The following is a 23,528-nucleotide window of genomic DNA, read 5'->3' on the forward strand; positions in this document are numbered from 1 at the left end:
TCCCTTTTCATCTGTGCTATGACTGGGGGTTTTCTTGTCGGCTCATGTGAATTCTAAACTCTCCTGACCTGAGGCTGAAAAACACTTTCAAACTACCACAGACCTTGTTGTGATTCATTATGAATCTGATATCAAAAGAGCTAGAGAACAACTTCAATGGACAACATACTCTGTGGTTTAGTGAACTCCTATGGCAGGGGTGAGCGTTATGCAAAGAATGGTTACAGTGTATTTTTAAATAGTAATTTCAGTCTTTACACACACACACACTGTTAAGCAGTTGACTTTGAAAAATAAAAAAGAGACAGGTTTCAGTGTAGAAAAGTATTTACATTTTATGTCATGAAAACTATTAGTTCATCTCATTACAGTGCTCTTCTGCAATTATTCATTCTGGAAGCTTTATGTAAGGCAGGGTTACATTTAACACTATGCACAGTAGACTTGGTAGCAAAGTATTTTTTTATGTGTAAGTAATAATACCACTAACCTTGTTGTCCTGATTGGTTCCCTGGCGCTCACTGTAGGAACTGATTGCCTGTTAAATCTATATATTCAATCATTAAATCAAAATTTTAATTGAAAACAATATCCCCGTTTTAATGAAGTAGATTTTATTGAATGTCACTCATTCCATTGCACTCTATTCTAACCAAACCTGCTCGTCGAAAAAGACTGACACCATGGCTGCCTATTGTATTTGTGAAAGTTATGGTGGTGCCAGAATCTACCAATTCTCTCTTTCTGCATTAGCCATCCATTTTGTTATGGTTGGACAAATGTTTTCAATTGATCTGTGCCGACTGCTCTGTGGCGAATTTGTTGGTTTTTTAAACTTTTATGACAGTGTAATTTGTGCCACGAATATTTGTGAATAATAACCAGCAGTGGAAATATAATAATATGCCAACAAACATTAATGGACTAACAAACTGGCTGACTAACCTTTTCAGGCACTTCAGTATCCATTGGCTTTGGATAGCAGCAGCAGATAATTTCATCTTCTTTATCCTGTGCCAAATACATTTATTCAGTGAGTCTAAATTATTAATATTAGCTGCTGGCTGCATGATTGCATCAACCTAGCTAGCTGAAGTTAGCTAGCTATCTAGCTAGGCTACTCTAAATATAACATTAGTCGTTTTGTGACCTAGCTATAGATTGGATAATTCTAGATAGTTTTAGAGGATGACTAAACTGCTTTTATTATAACATATAGTACCTTGTTTGCCATGAACATTTGTGTTCACTCTTTCATGAGGCAGGCGGGAGAGAAGGGTTTCCACTATATAACACAGCCACAAAGTCGGATTCCGGGCAGGATTCCACTTGGTTTCCACTAGCTTCTTTCTGTATAGCCACAAAGTCAGATTCCACAGCCACAAAAATGTTTTTTGGGGTATTAGTATAAGGTTAGGGTTAGGCATAAGGTCAGCAGTGTGGTTAATGTTAGGGTTAAGGCTAGGTTTAAAATCAGATTTTAAGAATACAAATTGTAGGAATGGGTGTGGTTTATGAGTTTGTGGCTATAGAAGCTAGTGTTAACCTTTGTGACGACTATTCCACAGACTGAAGAGGAGCGTGAGCCAAGAATAAAACAAGTGCAGAGTCAATCAACGAGGTTCCTTGTGCAACCAAACTTAGTTGTTGAGAGGTGTGGTTTATAGGCCCTGTAAGCTATAGCTAGAAGACTACTGTGAAACCACCTGTTGCAGCGAGCGTGGGGGTTACTGCTTAAAATCCTAGGGACAGGGTTTTCCTAGACTAGACAAAAGAGAGGCAAAGGAAATTGGGTGAGGTGCTATGTCAACTTGTCCAATAAGAAACGCCTGCTTTCTTTTCCGTTGCAAAAGTTTTTCTATGACGTGAACTAATGAATAATGGTGCTTTCAAGACAACTTGGAATTCTGGAAAAAAAAAGGTCACATCATGATGTCAGTGATCTTCAGGTCAGAAAGTCTGAGCGCTAGAAAGATGTCAGAGTTTCCGACATGGAATTCAGAGTTGGATAACTGCTCAAAAAGATTTCCCAGTTGTTTTGAACGTGGCATATGTCTGATAAACGCGTTCAGTGGTGCAGCTTTGAGTGGTGTGGCGGCGCCTACCAGATTGAAAAGTACTGGGGCAAATGCTGTCTCGCCACATGTTTTCCGGCAGCACTTATCGTACAGATTATTCCATGGGACAAATAATCTTTTTTTTTGCAGTTTTATAGCTAATTTCCTACAATTCTACCCATTTAGCCATGGGATGGAGATAATTTTTTGCAGTTTTAAAGCAATTTTTTAAAGCTACAACTGCCGCTTTTATTTTAGGTCAGAAAATAAATACAAGTTACGGTCTCACTCCTATTTACTATTTACAGTTCTTAAAATCAGAAGGATCATGGAAAAAAAGTGTTTTAGTTACTCTGCTCCTTGGTCTTGGAATTCTCTCCAGCTGATCTTGAAACTCCAAGATCTTATTTCCTTGGAGGAGTTTAAAAGTTTGGTTGAGTCACATGTTACTGAGGAATTTGATTGTCATTAGGACTTCATGCGGTGGTACATATGATAGATGTGTATCTATGATGCTTGTATGTTTCTGTTATTGTAACATACTGTATGTGTGTATGTCACATTTTGTTTATGGTGTGTCTATGTCAGTAAGTTGTTATGTCAAATTTTTCTGAAACATTATTATTCTCTCCTCCTGCTGTCTTGGTTGGACCAGGTGTCTCTTTACAAATAGTTTGTATCTCAATGAGACTAAACTGTCTAAATAAAGCTTTAAAAAATCCCTAAAATTATACATATTTTGCCATGGCTTATGCCATGTTAATATGATATCTGAGTGACAATGACAAAAAAAAGTTGTCTAGACTAACTACCAATAAAAAAAAAATATGCACATTATTCTTTTAAAAATTCTTCAAGCTCTGTCAAGTTGGTTGTTGATCCTGGCTAGACATCCATTTTAAAGTGCTGCTAAAGATTTTCAAGCAGATTTAGCTGGGCCACTGACAAACATGCAATGTCGTCTTGGTAAGCAATAGTGTATATTTAGGTTATTGTCCTGCTGAAAGGTGAATTTTTCTCCCAGTGTCTGTTGGAAAGCAGACTAAACCAGTTTTTCTAGGAATTTGCCCTTAACTCTATTACGTTTATTTTTATCTTAAAAAACTGCTGATGCCTTGCCGATGACAAGCATACCCATAACACAGTAGAGGCTATTGACTTGAAAAATTGAGGAGGATGGGAGACCACCGGTATAGGCGCAGACCGCACGGAGATGACAAAGCATGTTTCAAAAATCACCAAAGACTAATTATTTTAACCTAAAGCATTTAATAAAGACATTTATTGTATAATATTATGGGGAATGGGAATGAGAGGGCTACTTACAGTGTTGGGAAGGGATCACAGCAGTGATTGAATGAGGGTATGAGGCATGAATTGAGGTGTCCAGAGGACAGGGGTTGCACTGACTTCAGTGCAGGACAGGGGTTGAGGTGTTCATAGGCTTCAGTGCAGGACAGGCTCATCATGGATGGATGGTGTTGTTGGAGAATTAATCCAGTTAGTCCAAGCAAGGACTAAAATCATTGATGCATGTTCATCCCATACAGCATGTCAGATCTCTAATGTTTAGGTATAGCCTGGGCTGCTGCAACATTTATGTAATAAGTTTTTACTTGTGTCTGTCCGGAGTTATTTTTAAAATTGTATTTATATACCTGCTGGAGCACGTGCTTCGAGTGGGTGCTGCTATGGTGACCGGTGAGCTGAGATCAGGCGGGGCTTTACCTAGCAGAGACTTGAAGATAACCTGTAGCCAGTGGGTTTGGCGACGAGTATGAAGCGAGGGCCAACCAACGAGAGCGTACAAGTCGCAATGGTGGGTAGTGCATGGGGCTTTGGTGACAAAACGGATGGCACTGTGATAGATTGCATCCAGTTTGTTGAGTAGAGTGTTGGAGGCTATTTTCTAGATGACATCACCGAAGTCGAGGATCGGTAGGATGGTCAGTTATACGAGGGTATGTTTGGCAGCATGAGGTGAAGGATGCTTTGTTGCGATATAGGAATTCTAGATTTAATTTTGGATTGGAGATGCTTAATGTGAGTCTGGAAGGAGAGTTTACAGTCTATTTGTAGTTGTCCATGTATTCTAAGTCAGAGCCGTCTAGAGTAGTGATGCTGGATTACATCAAATAAATATTTTTCTCTGAATAGTTATATTAGTATAAAATAATATTTGTACATATTTTGGAGCGTTACTTCAGGATTGGAATATTTATTTTATACAGGATTGGAATATTTATTTTATATTATTGCTCATATTTTTCAAGGGTGGTAATTTCAGACCCCACTATATATTATATATATATAAAGTATTTAGTCAGCCACCAATTGTGCAAGTTCTCCCACTTAAAAAGATGAGAGGCCTGTAATTTTCATCATAGGTACACTTCAACTATGACAGACAAAATGACAAAAGAAATCCAGAAAATCGCATTGTAGGATTTTTAAGTAATTAATTTACATTTTATTGCATGACATACGTATTTTATCACCTGCCAACCAGTAAGAATTCCAGCTCTCACAAACCTGTTCGTTTTTCTTTAAGAAGCCCTCCTGTTCTCCACTCATTACCTGTATTAAATGCACCTGTTTGAACTCGTTACCTGTATAAAAGATACCTGTCCACACACTCAATCAAACAGACTCCAACCTCTCCACAATGGCCAAGACCAGAGAGCTGTGTAAGGACATCAGGGATAAAATTGTAGACCTGCACAAGGCTGGGATGGGCTACTGGACAACAGGCAAGCAGCTTGGTGAGAAGGCAACAACTATTGGCGCAATTATTAGAAAATGGAATAAGTTCAAGATGACGGTCAATCACCCTCGGTCTGGGGATCCATGCAAGATCTCACCTCGTGGGGCATCAATGATCATGAGGAAGGTGAGGGTTCAGCCCAGAACTACACGGCAGGACCTGGTCAATGACCTGAAGAGAGCTGGGACCACAGTCTCAAAGAAAATCATTAGTAACACACTACGCCGTCATGGATTAAAATCCTGTAGTGCACGCAAGGTCCCCCTGGTCAAGCCAGCGCATGTCCAGGCCAGTCTGAAGTTTGCCAGTGACCATCTGGATGATCCAGAGGAGGAGACAAAAATAGAGCTTTTTGGTCTAAACTCCACTCGCCGTGTTTGGAGGAAGAAGAAGGATGATTACAACCCCAAGAACACCATCCCAACCGTGAATCATTGAGGTGGAAATATCATTCTTTGGGGATGCTTTTCTGAAAAAGGGAGAGGACGACTGCACCGTATTGAGGGGAGGATGGATGGGGCCATGTATCGCGAGATCTTGGCCAACAACCTCCTTCCCTCAGTAAGAGCATTGAAGATGGGTCGTGGCTGGGTCTTCCAGCAAAACGTATTGCCCAGCTACAGCCCCGTGGATCGTAGAGCTGGCATAACCCATCCTGGCTGGATGCTCATTTTCGCATGGCATGTGCAGGGAGATGGCACCGAGCATACCGGGCTGTGAATGGGCACTGGAGACACAGTGCGTATCACCGCACAACATGGTGCCTGAACGGTCACATGCTCCTTTAAGCTAGTGCGGGGAGTTGGCTCTGGTCTGAAACCTGGCTCTGCCAACCACCCCGTGTGCCGCCCCAAATTTTGGGGGGCTGCCTCTCGTGCTTGCGGTCGTGGTTGCGATCCCCGGAGTCGTCGTGGGATCCTCCTTCCCTGCCTCTGCCTGCTTCCATGGCAGGGTCTTGTCCCCTGCCATAACCTCCTCCCATGTCCATGATGTCCTCCACCACCTTTTCTCCCGGGCCCAGGATCCCTGCTCCTCCTGGCCACGCTGCTCGGTAATTTGGTGGTAGGATCTTCTGTTACGCTCATTGTTTGAAGGATTGGACCAAGGTGCAGAGTGGTAGGCGAGCGAACATCTTACTTTTATTAAAACGAACACTGAAAAAAATAAAAAATAAAACGAACATAAAAGTTCTGCAGACCACACAGCAACTACACAAAATCAAGATCCCACAAACTAAGGTGGGAAAAAGGCTGCCAAAGTATGATCCCCAATCAGAGACAACGATAGACAGCTGCCTCTGATTGGGAACTATACCAGGCCAAACAAAGAAATAGGAAAACTAGATTGCTCACCCTAGTCACACCCCGACCTAACCAAAATAGAGAATTAAAAGGATCTCTAAGGTCAATGCGTGACAGCCAGAGACACGACCCAGACATTCATTCTAAATGTTCCATTGCTATACTGGCTGGCAACGTTCTTATCCCTTGCTTGTTAGCTGGCTGACTTACAGTCACTTGTCAGGACACTGTTGTTCAGAGGAGCTAGCCAACAACACAATCACTTCAAACTGAAGCTTTTTTCAATTTACATTTCTTTGTATATAGCCATAAAAATTATGCCAGCTGATTCATGATTTCAACTGGCTGAGAAACACTGCCTGTCTGTCTCTTCCCAACTTGTTCATTACTATGGAACAGCTGGAGATCAAATTTGAATATTGAAACAATGTTGCAAATGTAGGAGGGACAGACAGTAAGGTTTAGACAAATCTCTGCTGTTGAAAACTACATGTTAGTCTAAAAGAAATGTGAGATAATGTCTAGATGATTTTTATAGTGGAGATCAAGTTAAAAAAATGCTTGGCTGGGCTGATGAGACAGTGGATTCCACGGTCAGATGGAACAGAGTAAATAGGCATTTTAACATCATAGATTTAGCTGGTTGTTACTTGTGGAATGTGGTTTAGCTGGTTGTTACCAGCTGAAATGTGGTTTTAACCAATGACCCTTTGTATAAATCAGCAAGAGTGTAAATGATCACATACTTATTGCAGAAAACCTTTCTCTGTCACGTCTTGACCATAGAAAGCCTTTATTTTCTATGGTAGAGTAGGTCAGGGCGTGTCTAGGGGGGTTAGTCTAGTTTATCTTTTCTATGTGGGGTTCTAGGTTGTTTTTTCTATGTTGGGGTTTAGGTATGATTCCCAATTAGAGTCAGCTGGCTATTGTTGTCTCTAATTGGGGATCACACTTAGGTAGCATTTCTTCCACCTGTGGGTTATGGAATATTGTTTATGTTTAGTTGCCTGTTAGCACTGCATTGTCGTCATGGTTCGTTTATTCTTTGTTTTTTTCTTTTTCTTCTTCTAAGTTTCACCTTCTTTAATAAATAATGTGGAACTCTACGTACGCTGCGCCTTGGTCCGACCATTATTACGAACATCGTGACATTCTCTCATTTGGTGGAGGGGAACTCTACCCAGTACTTTGCCTCAAACGCTCTGATACAATCTTTCTCAGCCATGGTGCTTGTCCCTTCCATGTTGTCAGCTAGTGTAGCTGCTCTCCTTATCACTGTATATAACTTCGTTATTGTGTTACTTTTTATATATTTTTTTACTTTAGTTTATTTGGTCAATCTTTTCTTAACTCTTCTTGAACTGCACTGTTGGTTAAGGGCTTGTAAGTAAGCATTTCATGGTAAGGTCTACACTTGTTGTATTCGGTGCATGTGACAAATAAAGTTTGATTTCATTTGAAATCCGAAGTTACTGGACTGTATCAAATCCACACAAATTTCCAGAGCAGAGGTGCACTGCTCACTTAACTTAAAACAACACCTGCTGCAGCATGCCAATCAAGCTGTGGGTTTTCTCCCTCGTCCTCTTTTCAAATATAGCACTAAATACATTTTTGAATGACTCTTGGGAGATGTGGATGTACAAAAATCACCAGTATGGCTGCCTGATGTTTGCACATTTGCAAAACTAAATGAATGACGCAACATTTTGTGTTCCATCCCCACCTACTTGTAATCTGAAAATACTGAGGTTAGCGATCAGCACCCAGCGGTGAATGCTTATCTTCCTGGAGAGATGAGTATAGTCCCACAGCCATGTGACCTCTCTGTGGTGGTATAATCATCCTCAACTTGCTGAACAGCAATCATTATCCACATTTTCTAAGTTGGGTTAAGCACATACGTAAGCCTTCATATGCTAACTAGCCAATATATTTGTGTCTACTACATAATATAGTGCAGATTCTGCATTGTGCTATGTCTTAAAATGGACATTTTCAGCTTTATTGTCTTGATTGATATTCAATTTAAGGCTGTGCATACAATCATTTTGGTAATATTTTTATTGTACAACAGCCTCTGTCAACCAGTGACGTCATTATTGCAATGTAATCCTTGAAATTGTGGTAGCTTAGCAAGGACTCTGGCAAAACCCCACATTAAAAGTCGAGAATGATTGTTGGCAACAAGAAATCTCACAGAAATCTTAGTTTATCTTTCTCCTAATTATTGTGTTATTGATTTTCATTCATGTCCATTTCCAATTAAAATACTAGATGTAACAACCGTTTTCTTTACAGACTAGCCATCAAATCTGTTAGTGCAGAATAATTAGTTGGTGCATATAACTCCTTGCTGTTCAACAATTTCAAAATGGAGATGTATTTTTCCAGTCCATGTTTGTCGGAGTTGTTCGATCCCTCTTCAAAGAAATATTCAATTGCTCCCCAAAGTTACCCCTAGACCAAGGTGATCATTTGATTTCACAGAGGAATGTTGGGGATTCTCTTTGTAAGCCCATTTCCCCCTCACCTTGCCTCATCTAGTCTTGCATCTACCATCTCCACGATTTCATGCATTGTCCTCAATTTGCAATTAACCTGATACTGTCATCTGGAGACCAAGACAGGTTTGGAGATGTTTTCAGAGAACACTCAGGGGAGACATGGAATATAGTAGCAGAGTGGATGTGGAAGGAAATGGATACTTAAGACAAACTATAACAAGGTTTTGAGAAGCCATTATGCAAATTAATGGTGCAGTTAACGCTGTACATGCACGTCCCTCACGCCTCTTGTCTGGCTTACCGTTGATAAGGTACAGTAAACCTGTTATTTTTTACTTTGGCCTTATCAAAGACGAAGCGAGGAGAGGGAGTGCTGTCCGGCTGCCATGGGGCATGTCTTTGAGACAGCTGTTCGTCAGCTATTTCTATCCACAATGTCAGCGGGCTAATGGCATTGTGCTGCCATTCGCCTGGTCTGGCTTGGAACCAAAAGGCTCAATATCAAACCCAGGGCTGTTAATTCACCACAGCTCCTTAGCTAAGGGGCCCTGGCATGCAGTAAGCTCTGGCATTAACCCACTGCAGCCAACAAACACTGGCAGCTTCTCGTTATCCCCGCAGTGATAGCAATAATCACAAAAAAAACGCAATCATAGACTTCCACAAAGGCTCCCCCCGGGGAATGGAATTTGCAGTCAAACATGATTTTGTTTGTGTCATTTCCACATCTGTGGACAGAATATGATCACTTTCAGAATTGACTATCTACCTCAGTACACCTTTCCACAAGACTTAGGCCTATTCCATTCTGACAGCTACAGGACCCATTTGGCCCTGGCCCTAATGACACAGGACAGTTTTGCTGACTGCAGTTTTGTCGGTCGTAATAAATTGCATGTTTTTTCCTGACTTGTGTCTTTCCTTCCCTTTAAAAGCTCGGGGAAGGCTGACTTGTATTATCAAAACAAATGGGTGAACTTGCCAAATCATATAAACCCGCAAAATTGCCAATCTTCAACAGAGAAAGAGGAAGACACAGTTCGCTGGCATTGGATTTGATTGTATTGTCTCCGGCATATGCAGTGGAACCAGCTTGGCCTACATTCACCAGCTATTTTTTTAAATGGAAATAATCTTGTATTTCCTGTGGATTACAGGAGTGGGGATTCACTAAAATGAGGAACAGGGGCCGTTCACAGTATGATTTCTTGATGATTTTTCTGTTTCTTTCTCACTCCCCCGCTTTAAAGACATTTTAACGCCTCTGGTTAACTATTCAATAAATTACCAAGACACTAATGTGGTGTGGGAAATTGACAGATTTATGTTTAGCTACCCAGGAAATGTTATAGGATTATTTAGGTTGATACTGTGAGAACAGAACTACTAAGAAAACCCTGAAGCACCTGATGACAGACTATTCTACTGTAATTTGTTAGCAATTTGTTACCAGTTCCACATAGTTGATAACCCCAGATAAATCTGTCATAAGAATGGCCAAGCTTGCTCTTATTTGTTGGGTGTTATGGGCAAAAAGGAATGTCATGATAAGTTGACCCATTTTGCTCGATAACAATAATACAAAAATATAGTTATTTTCCATTAGCGGCAGAGCTGTATGAATCAAGAAATACATTAGCTATTTCATCTAACATTTTCAGGGAATGCATACTTGAAATTGATGTGCTACCTGTCAAAATACGATCAAGAATGATTAGATGTATTTTTGTCTCTTTAGAAATGAATTTATCTTAATCTTTTTTTGTGCATATTGGCCTAGGCCTCAGCTATATAATTCACAACCTGAGATACAGTGGTGTAAAGTACTTAAGTTAATATCTTTAAAGTACTACCAAAGTATTTTTTTGGGGTAGCTGTAGTTTACTTTATTATTTATATTTTTGCTTACTTTACCTTTGACTTCACTACATTCCTAAAGAAAATAATGTACTTTTTACTCCATACATTTTCCCTGACACCCAAAATAACTTGTTACATTTTGAATGCTTAGCAGGACAGGAAAATGTTCCATTCACACACATCAAGAGAACATCCCTGGTCACCCCTACTGCCTCTGATCTGGCAGACTCACTAAACACACATGCTTCATTTGTAAATTATGTCTGAATGTTGGAGTGTGCCCCTGGCTATCCGTAAAAATTTAAAAAAAGGAAATGGTGCCGTCTGGTTGCCTAATATAAGGCATTTGAAATGATTTATACTTTTACTTTTGATACTTAAGTATATATAAAACCAAATACTTTTGAAATTTTACTCGAGTAATATTTTACAATGACTTTTTCCATCACTGCTGAGATAGTGAGAACTCAACACACAATACCAAGATTGCTAACCCCAAATATTAGTGCTGAGCGATTATTGCTTTTTGAGGTTAATTTGGTTTAGGTTCGTCCTTTGAAAAATAATCACAGGTTTTCAATTTCCGTTTAGATTATTTATTTATTTTATAAATGCATTGTGGGTTGAATGCTGTAACAACACAGAATAAAACACATTATGGTAGTGACTGCCCATTATGTTTACTTGTAAAACCTCTTAAAGATCCTCCCCTTTTTTTCAATTTTCGCCTAAAATGAGAGACCCAAATCTAACTGCCTGTAGCATATTCGTGGTAATATTTGAATGGAACCACTTTGAAGTTTGTGGAAATGTTAAAGTAATGTAGGAGAAAAAACACAATAGATCTGGTAAAAGACCATTTTTATTTTATCTTTATTTAACAAGGCAAGTCAGTTAAGAATAAATTCTTATTTTCAATGACGGCCTAGGAACAGTGGGTTAACTGCCTGTTCAGGGGCAGAACGACAGATTTGTACCATGTCAGCTCGGGGATTTTAACTTGCAACCTTCTGGTTACTAGTCCAACGGTCTAATCACTAGGCTACCCATGCCGCCACGATAATACAAAGTATTTTAGATTTTGGCCACTAGATGGCAGCAGCGTATGCGCAAAGTTTTATACTGATCCAATGAACCATTGTATTTCTGTTAATTTTTTAAATCAAGACTGCCCAAATGTGCCTAATTTGTGTATTAATAGCTTTTTATGTTCAAAATTGTGCACTCTCCTCAAACAATAGCATGATATTCTTTCACTGTAATAGCTACTGAAAATTGGACAGTGCAGTTAGAGTAACAAGAATTTTAATCTTTCTGCCAATATCAGATATGTCTATGTCCTTGGAAATTTTCTTGTTACTTACAACTTCATGCTAATCGCATGAGCCTACATTAGCTCTCCGATCATGAAGAAGTTTGCTAACCATAATTTATTAACATGACTTTACTTAATAGGGCTAGGCGTTCCGTCAGCAGGACACCTGTTGACAACATCCGGTGAATGGACGTCAACATATTTTTCAACCAGCACAAACATAATAAAATCACAAATAGCGATTAAATAACCTTACTTTTTGAAAATATTCCTCTGTTTGCAATCCCGAGGGTGCCAGCTACAACATGCATGGTCGTTTTGTTAGATGGTCGTTTTGTTAGATGTTGGCACCATCGATTTCAGTAATCCGCTCGTTCAACATGCAAACAATGGAATCCAAAAAGCTACTGCTAAACTTTGTTAAAACAAGTCAAACTACGTTGCTATTTAATTCTCAGGTACCTTAAAATGTAAATAAACTATAATATTTCATACGGAAAGAAGTATGTTCAATAGAAAAGTACAATTAAAAAGTGTGCGTCCTCTTCGTTGCGCGTCCATAGACTGATTTCCAACTGTGACTCTTTGTACCAAAACTCAAATGTCTTCCTAGTTTTGGGAGACTCAAGCCTGAAACCTTGAACATAGACTGTTGACATCTAGTTGAAGCCATAGGAATTGCAATCTGGGAGCTGGAATTACATAGGACCCATAGTTTTCCATTGAATGAGCATGTGATCTCCCCAAAAAATAATTATGTTTTGTTTTTCTTTTGATTTCCGGCTACCGTATCAGTTGTGTTATTGTCTCATACATTATGTTAACATTTCTACAAACTTCTAAGTGTTTTCTATTCAATGATATCAATGATATGCATATCCTGGCTTCTGGGCCTGAGTAACAGGCAGTTTACTTTGGGCACATCAGTCAGGAGGAAATTCTGAAAAAAGGACTCTAAGAGGTTTTAAATAAAATATTATGTTTGTGTACATTACATACACTGCTCAAAAAAATAAAGGGAACACTTAAACAACACTATGTAACTCCAAGTCAATCACACTTCTGTGAAATCAAACTGTCCATTTAGGAAGCAACACTGACTGACAATACATTTCACATGCTGTTGTGCAAATGGAATAGACAACAGGTGGAAATTATAGGCAATTAGCAAGACACCCCAAATAAAGGAGTGGTTCTGCATGTGAAAACCACAGACCACTTCTCAGTTCCTATGCTTCCTCGTGGATATTTTGGTCACTTTTGAATGCTGCCGTTGCTTTCACTCTAGTGGTAGCATGAGACGGAGTCTACAACCCACACAAGTGGCTCAGGTAGTGGAGCTCATCCAGGATGGAACATCAATGCGAGCTGTGGCAAGAAAGTTTGCTGTGTCTGTCTGTGTAGTATCCAGAGCATGGAGGCGCTACCAGGAGACAGGCCAGTACATCAGGAGACGTGGAGGAGGCCGTAGGAGGGCAACCCAGCAGGACCGCTACCTCCGCCTTTGTGCAAGGAGGAGCATGAGGAGCACTGCCAGAGCCCTGCAAAATGACCTCCAGCAGGCCACAAATGTGCATGTGTCTGCTCAAACGGTCAGAAACAGACTCCATGAGGGTGGTATGAGGGCCCGACGTCCACAGGTGGGGGTTGTGCTTACAGCCCAACACCGTGCAGGACGTTTGGCATTTGCCAGAGAACACCAAGATTGGCAAATTCGCCACTGGCGCCCTGTGCTCTTCACAGACGAAAGCAGGTTCACACTGAGCACATGTGACAGACGTGACAGTCTGGAGACGCCGTGGAGAATGTTCTGTTGCCTGCAACATCCTCCAGCATGACTGGTTTGGCGGTGGGTCAGTCATGGTGTGGGGTAGCATTTCTTTGGGGGGCCGCACAGCCCTCCATGTGCTCGCCAGAGGTAGCCTGACTGCCATTAGGTACCGAGATGAGATCCTCAGACCCCTTGTGAGACCATATGCTGGTGCGGTTGGCCCTGGGTTCCTCCTAATGCAATACAATGCTAGACCTCATGTGGCTGGAGTGTGTCAGCAGTTCCTGCAAGAGGAAGGCATTGATGCTATGGACTGACCCGCCTGTTCCCCAGACCTGAATCCAATTGAGCACATCTGGGACATCATGTCTCGCTCCATCCACCAACGCCACGTTGCACCACAGACTGTCCAGGAGTTGGCGGATGCTTTAGTCCAGGTCTGGGAGGAGATCCCTCAGGAGACGATCCGCCACCTCATCAGGAGCATGCCCAGGTGTTGTAGGGAGGTCATACAGGCACGTGGAGGCCACACACACTACTGAGCCTCATTTTGACTTGTTTTAAGGACATTACATCAAAGTTGGATCAGCCTGTATAGTGTGGTTTTCCACTTTAATTTTGAGTGTGACTCCAAATCCAGACCTCCATGGGTTGATAATGTGTGATTTTGTTGTCAGCACATTCAACTATGTAAAGAAAAAAGTATTTAATAAGAATATTTCATTCATTCAGATCTAGGATGTGTTATTTTAGTGTATTTTAGTGTTTGAGCAGTGTATTTGTTCTTAGCATGATGAATTTATGCAATTAATAAAACTCCAATGATGGTAGTGACTGCACATTACTGCTTATCACTTATTTATAAACCAACTTTGATAAAATATTCCAAATTATATTTAAATATTCCCAAAATATTCCAACTTTGATCAAATATAACTTTTTTTATTAGATTAGTTTTTATTTAATTCCAAGTCATTATCTCGTCTAGGCTCTGGCAGTATCAGCCAGCCATCCATCTCTGTGCTCTGCAAAGAGTCATCCTATTTAGCTTAGCAGCCTAACGGTGACTAACCCCGATCCGCCACTGCAGCATTCAAACGAGGCTGCAATGAAAACTAATGGGACTGTAGTGACTGTCTCAAAAACCATGACAGCCGCAGTTTAATTGTGAAGATACATTTAGCGTTGCCTTAAAAACCCTATTCAAATTTGACACAAACTTTCAAATAGGTATAAGGGCACAATGTGAGACCCAGATGCAGACACGGGAGGCAGATGGTTTGAGTCTTGATATTTATTAAACAATCCAAAAGGGGTAGGTAAGATAATGGTCGTGGACAGGCAAAAGGTCAAAACCAGTTCATAATCCAGGAGGTACAAAGAGGCGGGCAGGCTCGAGGTCAGGGGAGGCAGAATGGTCAGGCAGGCGGGTACGGAGTCCAGAAAACAGGCAAGGGTCAAAAACCGGGAGGACTAGCAAAAGAGAATAGAAGCAGGAGTACTAGAAAACCACTGGTTGACTTGAAAAACACACAAGACAAACTGAGACAGGAAACACAGGGATATATGCACCAGGGATAATAAGCAACACCTGGAGGGGGTGGAGACATCACAAGACATGTGAAACAGATCACGGTGTGACAAATAGGTATGTAATGAGACATTATATATACTCTTTATAGTGTTTCAATGACATTTTAGAGGTGATAAGTTGGACAAATCGGGGGAAAGCAGTTGTTTCCCCACCTCCCTTTCCCTATCACGCAGTAGCTTTCGCTTCCCCACCTGCCATTTTTAAAAAGACCTGGTGGAGCTCCATTGCCTTCTTGGTTAGAACATTGGCCGCAGGTAGCCTAGTGGTTAGAGTGTTGGGCCAGTTAACCCGAAAGGTTGCTGCATCAAATCCCTGAGCTGACATGGTCCAAATCTCTCATTCTGTCCCTGAGCGAGGCAGTTAACCCACTGTTCCACCATGCACTGAAGATGTGGATATTGATTATGGCAGCCCCCCATATCTCTCTGATTCAGAGGGGTTGGGTTAAATGCAGAAGACGCATTCAGTTGTACAACTTCAATCATGAAGAGCTGGGCAGCATGAAGGCCTTGTCATTGATTTTGCTGGAAAGGGGAGAAATTGTGCTTTACAATGATATTCATATTACAGTTGACCTGGAAGTATTATGTTTTTAGGGCTCTAAAATAAGGTCAAATGTACAGAACAGCGCGATGTACAAAAGTGTGTTAGCTATCGTTAGTTGCCTGCTGTCTGACAAAATCACAATTTCAGTCGTTTTTCAAAATAAATAAGGTATACATTTAAGACTGATGAATAACAAGTACCAATCAATTAGATGTATTGTCAGGTAGAGATACCTAAGTAACTGTTCTATATCCCTCTTGTTTGCAACACATTCTGGTTATGTTCCTCCCTCTCCATGTCTGTCTGCCGGCCCCACAGGCTTTCCCGACCAATAACTAATTAGAACAGGCAGCTGTAGGTGCAATGGATTCTAGTTATAGTAGTTAATTACCACATTTTCTGCACTTAACTATGATGCATTTTGTAGCCTGTTGAAAAAATCGTCTTCCTACAACATCCCACATTTCATGCTTGATTAGATTTCTGTCTAGAGAAAAGGCGTGTTGAGCTCAAACACACAAAAAAATATTATTTAAAAACTGTAAATAAACTGAAATTTCTAATTGCTCAGAACTACTATGATTGTGTTGCTAGATAGCCATGTAATTGATTAATTTAACAGTAAATGTAATGTCCTACAAAAACTTTACATTGGTAGTAGGGATATAACGATTCACCAATATGTATCAGTCTCTGATTCAAATGTTTAAGACATGAGTCCATTGGTCCACAGGAACTGAAGCCGATCCAAATGTAGCATGTACTGTAATCTGAAAATCGATTCAAACTTTACATCTCACCGGTTCATTAACTTTCAAATGACATTTTATACCTTCCGAAAAAATAACTAATCTTTTGTGACAAATGACACGTCCTCTTCTTCAATATAGAACCAAGTATCAAGCATGTAAGTGCTTCATAGTAATTTTGTATGTCGAACTACCCCAGGCAATAACAATAGCCTAGTCGAGCTGCGCACTGTGTGTAGCATCACGCGCTGACTAATGAGAGGTTGCCATATTCCTGATCTTGCACATCTGTGTGGCACCTTCCGCATTTAAATGCTTGTAAAATGGTTTGTGCAATATTAGGCTTTATTAGTTGAGTGACAACCAATGTAATTTGCTAGGTTATTGTTATCAAATGCAATGCATCAAAATTATTTGACCGAAATAAAAGTAAGCTCCCGGAGGCACAACTCTCATCTGGCTATACCTGCTGGTCTCAGCTTACATTCAATTTGACCTTCACCAATAGTTTGGTAGCTTTGCTTTAAACAATCAATGTATATGGTAATTTCTTAGATATAGTGGTTCCTGTGATCATTTAATAAAGAGGACAGCAATAACTTTTGCGAGCCCCACAACATGGTCGAATAAGGAGAAGAGAAGCTCACTCCCTAAAAACTTCCAAACGGTCTAAACCATTCGAATGGGTGGTAGATGCCCATTCTACCTTATATGGCTCAGCTCAGGTGCCTACATACACCATAGACATATTTACACACACACACACACACACACACACACACACACACACACACACACACACACACACACACACACACACACACACACACACACACACACACACACACACACACACACCAAATCACATTGATTTAAGGAGCGGTAAAGCCTAATCACTGAAAATTACCCCTGAAGCAAAATTCCTTCAGTAAGAGGAAGGCAATGATGGTGAGCGGTTTATTTGCAGCATTGCTGCTAATGCTACATCTCCTTTTTATGGTCTTCGGTCATTTGCTCTCTGCCAGTCATGTCTTTCTACTTGGAGAACTAACCATGAACCTGCTACAGCACAATACACTGCAAACAGGGCTTCAGCTATGCTGCATTAGTAAACTGCATTAGACTTGTCTGGCCCAGATGCAGAGTTCAGAGAGCATTTGCAGTGCTGTAATGTTAGCGTAGCCTACTTATCGAAGACTGAAACCTTGCCCAGGTATTAGCTAGCAAGCATGGAGAGGGAAAGGGAGAGGGTGCTCTGGATAATGTTTTTATGGGACATGCGGTTCCACCTGCCTTTCAGCCCGAATATATTCAGTATCAATACTGAAAGAAATACAGAGCATGCTGCATACCCACACACACACTCACTGTAAACTACTGGTATTCAGAATGACAGACAGAGACTAACAGATGGATGCATTCTGACTAACACATACACAGTCAAGACACGGACACGCACACACACACACACACAATCAACTGCAAACAAACATACCCAAAGTGCACTGCAGTTTGTAGCCGTGGTTGGAAGTTGTTTCTTCATACATAATTAAGTGGCTTTATGGATTGAAGTTCTCACACTTCATTCATACTGATGTTCACATTTATAGTACACGCCAGTCACCACACACACTCACGTCCATAACTTCAGCTAAATGGCTGTCGGATGTCGTGGCAAAGATGTAGCTCATTACAATTTGTCTTCCTTGACATTCACTTGAGTTCGAAGACTCAAGGGTTTGTTTATATTTAGTGCAGAGGTCCGCATCATAATAGTTTCCTAATGCGAGGCAATTTGAGAAAGAAATACCAGTGCCTCCCTACTTATTGCTCTGGGCAGGCTCCCCTACCATTAACAGAACAGAAGACGGATGTTAGAGATCCATCTCTGGGATAAGAGAGAATCAGATGGTATTTAAGACATTATAAACTGGGTGGTTTGTGCCCTGAATGCTGGTTGGCTGACAACCGTAGTATATCAGACCGTATACCATGGGTTTGACAAAACATGTCTTTTTACTGCTCTAATTATGTTGGTAACCAGTTTATAATAGCAATAAGGCACCTCAGGGGTTTATGGTACATGGCCAATATATCACGGCTAAGGGCTGTATCCAGGCACTCTGCGATGCATCGTGCATAAGAACAAACAGCCCTTAGCCGTGGTATATTAGCCATATACCTCTGCCGCTCGTGCATTGTTGCTTGATTGTATCTTCCCAAATGGCAGTCAGCTTGCTATGCCAACACAACTAAAGTGATCCCCCCCATAGTGGGAACAGAGGGACGAGACTATTGTAAAGCACTGCTGGGGTTAAGGCATCTGGTAAGACTGGAATTTCTTATAGTTCGAAATTACCTAATGTTCAAAGGCCAGTCGGTCAGTACCAAGCGGTTCAATAGAAACTCATTTATGATTCTGTTTCTTCCCTATACCATGAATATCATAAATAATAAACAGTACATCATATCATAAATACTGATTTTCTACTGATTTTAGGATTGAAAATACAATATTTGCAACACACAGTATATGCCGGTTAAAGACGACTTTCTACAAAATATTGATATTTGCATGATCATATTTTTACCAATCATTCATGTTCATGAGCTAATTTCATTTTTTGTTGGGTTTTTTCACCCGTAGTGTGTGCTTTGAGGTCCCTAACTAGTATGCCTGGTGACATAACATATTGTATTTATGCCCAAATGTACTGAACCCAATTTTGGGCCAAATAAAGTGGCTTGCGAAAGTATTGACCCCCTCATGAAGGAACTGCTCCGGTTCCTTCAAATTGGATGGGCTCCGCTGGTGTACAGTAATCTTTAAGACATACCACAGCTTCTCAATTGGATTGAGGTCTGGGTTTTGACTAAGCCATTCCATTCTCTTGGCAGGTTTGTTGTGGTGCATTATTCTTTCCATTTTTTAATAATGGATTTAATGGTGCTCATGGGATGTTCAACGTTTCAGATATTTTTTTATAACAAGTCATTTTTTAAATTTCACTTCACCAATTTTGCAAGGCACTGTATTTGGCTAGAACGTGTTAAATGGAAATTAAGTCTGGATTTCAATATATTGTCACTGCAATTCCCCATTTTGCAAATATACTGCAGTAGTTTACCACTAATTATACACTATATTTTGATGAAATGTTTGTGTTTGTCAATGGAAGTGACAATGGTGCCATTAACAATACAGATATTTACATTTATATTGATGGCTAGATTGAAATAAAAAAATCTTAAGGCCATCGATTTATTACACAAACAGCTATTCTACTTTATACTCTTTATTGCCATCACATGAAGTGCTATCGTGAAGAAGCATACCTTCATGACTAATTCCAGGCAGTGTGCTCTCTTCAATTTTAATCATATAGCAGAAAACCCATCACAAACATTTTGAAAAAAGTACTGCAACATAGGATGCATAACAGCATACGGTACATCTAAAATAGTATTCTATGTGCTTCAGTGTCGGTCTATTCCACAGAGGATGCCAGCAGTGTTTTCCACTAGCGGTTAAACAGCCAATTAAACAGTCTAATTTTCACGCAACTACCCTTTCCACTTAAATTAACTAGGCTATTTTTGGAAATCAAAAGGAGGTGGTCTACGGAGATAGGTGGGATGGGCTGAGAGTAGCAGAGGGCTGGGTTTAAAAAGCTCATCATTGGTAATGGTTATTACCGAAAACTCTATATTGATGTCCGAGTACTAACTATCCCAAATGTTATGTGTATATCAAACAATATAAATAAATGTCTTTGTTATGTAACAATGTAAAAAAAGTTACCATGTTGGTAAAATGTATATGTTACATATATGTAACGAGTGGCGCAGCGGTCTAAGGCACTGCATCTCCATCACTACAGACCCTGGTTCGATTCCAGGCTGTATCACAACCAGCTGTGATTGGGAGCCCCTAGGGGGGTGCACAATTGTCCCAGCGTCGTCCGAATTATTGTTTGGCCGAGGTAGGCCGTCATTGTAAATAAGAATTTGTCCTTAACTGACTTGCCTAGTTAAATAAACTTAAAGCTGCAAAAACAACAATGTTTAAAACAATGTCACTTTTGCCCTCCAAAGAGGGGTGGTGGTGGATGAGCTAATATTTTATTTATTTATTCGCTAATCAGAAAAAAGTCATCCAAGCCCTCTCCCGCTAGAATGAACGATCTATTGATAGGACAAGCGCCTCTCCGTCACAAAGCGAGTGATGACCTGGAAACACTGCTCCTTCATTGTCCATGTGAATGAATTTGCTCTTCCCATACATTGTGGTTACAATGAGTCGAATTGCCTACTGTTTTCTGGCACATTCATTTATTCTATATCATGTGTTTCATATGCATCCAAGGAGTGGTGGTGCACAGGCTATTTACTGTGCTTTGATTGATGAACAGCAAGCTTGACTAGCTTATAAAATGTGTCGAATTTACTGAATAAAGTCGATCTCATATATCCTTGCCATTCATAAATCATACAACTTAATTATATGTCCATGGTATAGCATCGGGACAACTAAACAAAATATCACGTTTGTATTTTCGATATGAAGTCCATTAAGACTTGTCAGACAGTGACTTTAAAGTGAGTGACGCGTCTGTAGCATACTGAATCACATCGGTAATGCTCCGTGTACACTGGCACGAGGTGCTGCGCGGTGAAACACCGCTACCTATTCATTTTCAATGGAAGGAAAGTGTTGAGAAACAGAGAGGGCAGGGGACCGTTGGGCGTGGGAGGCGGTGGCGTGGGAGGCGGTGAAAAAGTTAAAAATTTCCCAACTTTATGCAAATCACCAGCGGTGACCGCTGGGCAATGACCAATCATATAGAGTGGTTCCCATGACAAATTTGACGCTAAGCAACCCAAGGCTGGAGCCCATCTTCGACAAAGATGGCTGACAAAAATACGAGGATTGAAGTAATTATAACGTCATAACGAATCATGCAAAATTACAGCTGAGAGAAATATTTTAGGTAATGCATAGAAAAATAATTATGCATATTTTTTAAATATTACATTACATTTAAGTCATTTAGCAGACGCTCTTATCCAGAGCGACTTACAAATATCATAAAGTTAATTTACAAAACGCGCTATTTAGTAAGCTAGCTGACTAGCTAACATTAGCCTGTTAGGTGGCTAGTTTTATGGGTGTTGTGACATGAGTATGAAATTGTCATTCTGGGTGTTTAATGCTTTAGGGACTCCTTAAATAACCAGCAAACCAGGCTGTCATCTTGTGACACAGTGGATGTAAAGAATCTAGCTAGCTAAAGCATTTGCTGTAAATTGAATTTTGTAAGCTTGCCTTGCTGATATTTACCATGCAATGCAGCTGAAGTAATGTAGCTAGAAAAGTATATTCTTGCTTTTTGTGCAGTGGAGGATAAAAATACCTGTATCAGCTATCATAGCCAGTTGTATCAACTTCAAAACAATCTGAATGACATTAATGAAGCATATGGATTGAGTAGAATATAATATAACTTTGTGCTAAGGATGCAAGTCGTGTATACATGTAGTTATTACCATACATGAGATCACAACATTGTTGTATGTACATTTAATATATTCACTGATCATGTACTCTACCTCGGCAAATAAAGGTGTAGTTCAGGTATGAATATCTGTGAGATTCTTTTTCAGTCATATCTAATTCCAGCAGTATAAAATTCCAGTCTTTGAATGATGCTGTGTCTGCATGTATGTATTACAATTATACACTTCAACAGTGTCTATCAATCCTGGTCCTGGGACATCGGTGGTTACGCATTGTAACTATACAATAGACTAGACACATGATTTAACTAGTTAAAGGCTGATTTGTAATTCGTATATACATAAATAGTACTTACAAAACAGTACACTACTCTTCCTTTGCATCATGTAAATACTCTAAAACAGGTTAATCTCAATATTTAATTTGCTTCATCTGCATTGATCTGATATACACAGGATAGGTGTAGCATTTCATCAAATGAGAGACTTAATTTTAACCAGTAGAGAATCTAAAATGCTTTATTGAAAGAAGATCATTATCCAAGGTTTAGAAATGCATAATATTATATTATAAATACAAGTTCAATCTGTATTTCAATGCACATATGGTGTGCATTATAAAAACAAAGGAAGAAAGAAGATTTGGCAAGAGAGGTGTAAAAGACAGAAAGGGAAGAGGTGAGAACAGAGGGGCAGGGAAGACAGCACATGATTAATGAATCACAAGGCAACCCTAATATTCTCTCAGTTCATCACAATTACATAATAGCGTCTCTAGTGGTGTCTCCTAACCAGCCTTGGGCTCCCAGTCGGCCCGAAGGTCATCTTAAGTGCGGGTGAGGTGGAGATGACGGGACTGGGGGTTGGCATCCTCTCTCACATCAAAACATACCTGCAGACGAGAGAGAGAGAGCATGTTTTTTTCTAACACTGTCAGTCATCATAATCATCAGGAAAACGGACCTTGGATCCTTACCTCTGGGACGACAACATCTATATATGTATTTCAATGTAAAGCATTTCTTTAATAATACTTCCTGTTGAGTGGACCAAGTTACCGCTCTCACCTCTGATCATGCTGTGCCCTCTATGTAACCAGTTCAGATGCGGGACGGGTTCAGCTGATATAACCTCGAGGATTTAGGGAGAAGGGGAGAGAGGGATGAAGTGAAGGAGAGACTGTTATTGAGAAGAAATAAGGTAGACAGTGTTCAACGGGAATCTGTGTGTCTGGCCTCACTCAGTAGCCACACTAAGTGGCTGGAGAGTACTTTATGCTGAAAAACATGCACAGACACATGAGGAGAAATAATGAAATGTCTTACTATTCTCCATGGTTGGCCTTTTGCCTATTCTTTGAAGGTGGAAGGAGCCACAGTTATACACCTGAGCCTGCTTACTGCACAACACAAAACATCAATCAGATTGATACATGAGTGTTTAGGTGTGAGTCATAGGGTGTCTAATTGTTCAACATTTTTTTCAATTTGGGTGACTTCAAATAGTCTGTTTTTGATTTTGTACAGACATCACACTTTAACCTAAAC

The 23,528-nt window shown here is 40.2% G+C and overlaps 1 protein-coding gene across 6 annotated transcripts in view; it reads left to right on the forward strand.

Moving 5' to 3' along the window:
• LOC118391030 (opioid-binding protein/cell adhesion molecule-like) overlaps nucleotides 1–23,528 on the forward strand; it is a 521,103-nt gene that overhangs the window by 334,975 nt on the left and 162,600 nt on the right. The window lies entirely within an intron of this gene.

Source organism: Oncorhynchus keta, chromosome 12, assembly GCF_023373465.1.
Source record: "Oncorhynchus keta strain PuntledgeMale-10-30-2019 chromosome 12, Oket_V2, whole genome shotgun sequence".
NCBI classification, from domain to species: domain Eukaryota; kingdom Metazoa; phylum Chordata; class Actinopteri; order Salmoniformes; family Salmonidae; genus Oncorhynchus; species Oncorhynchus keta.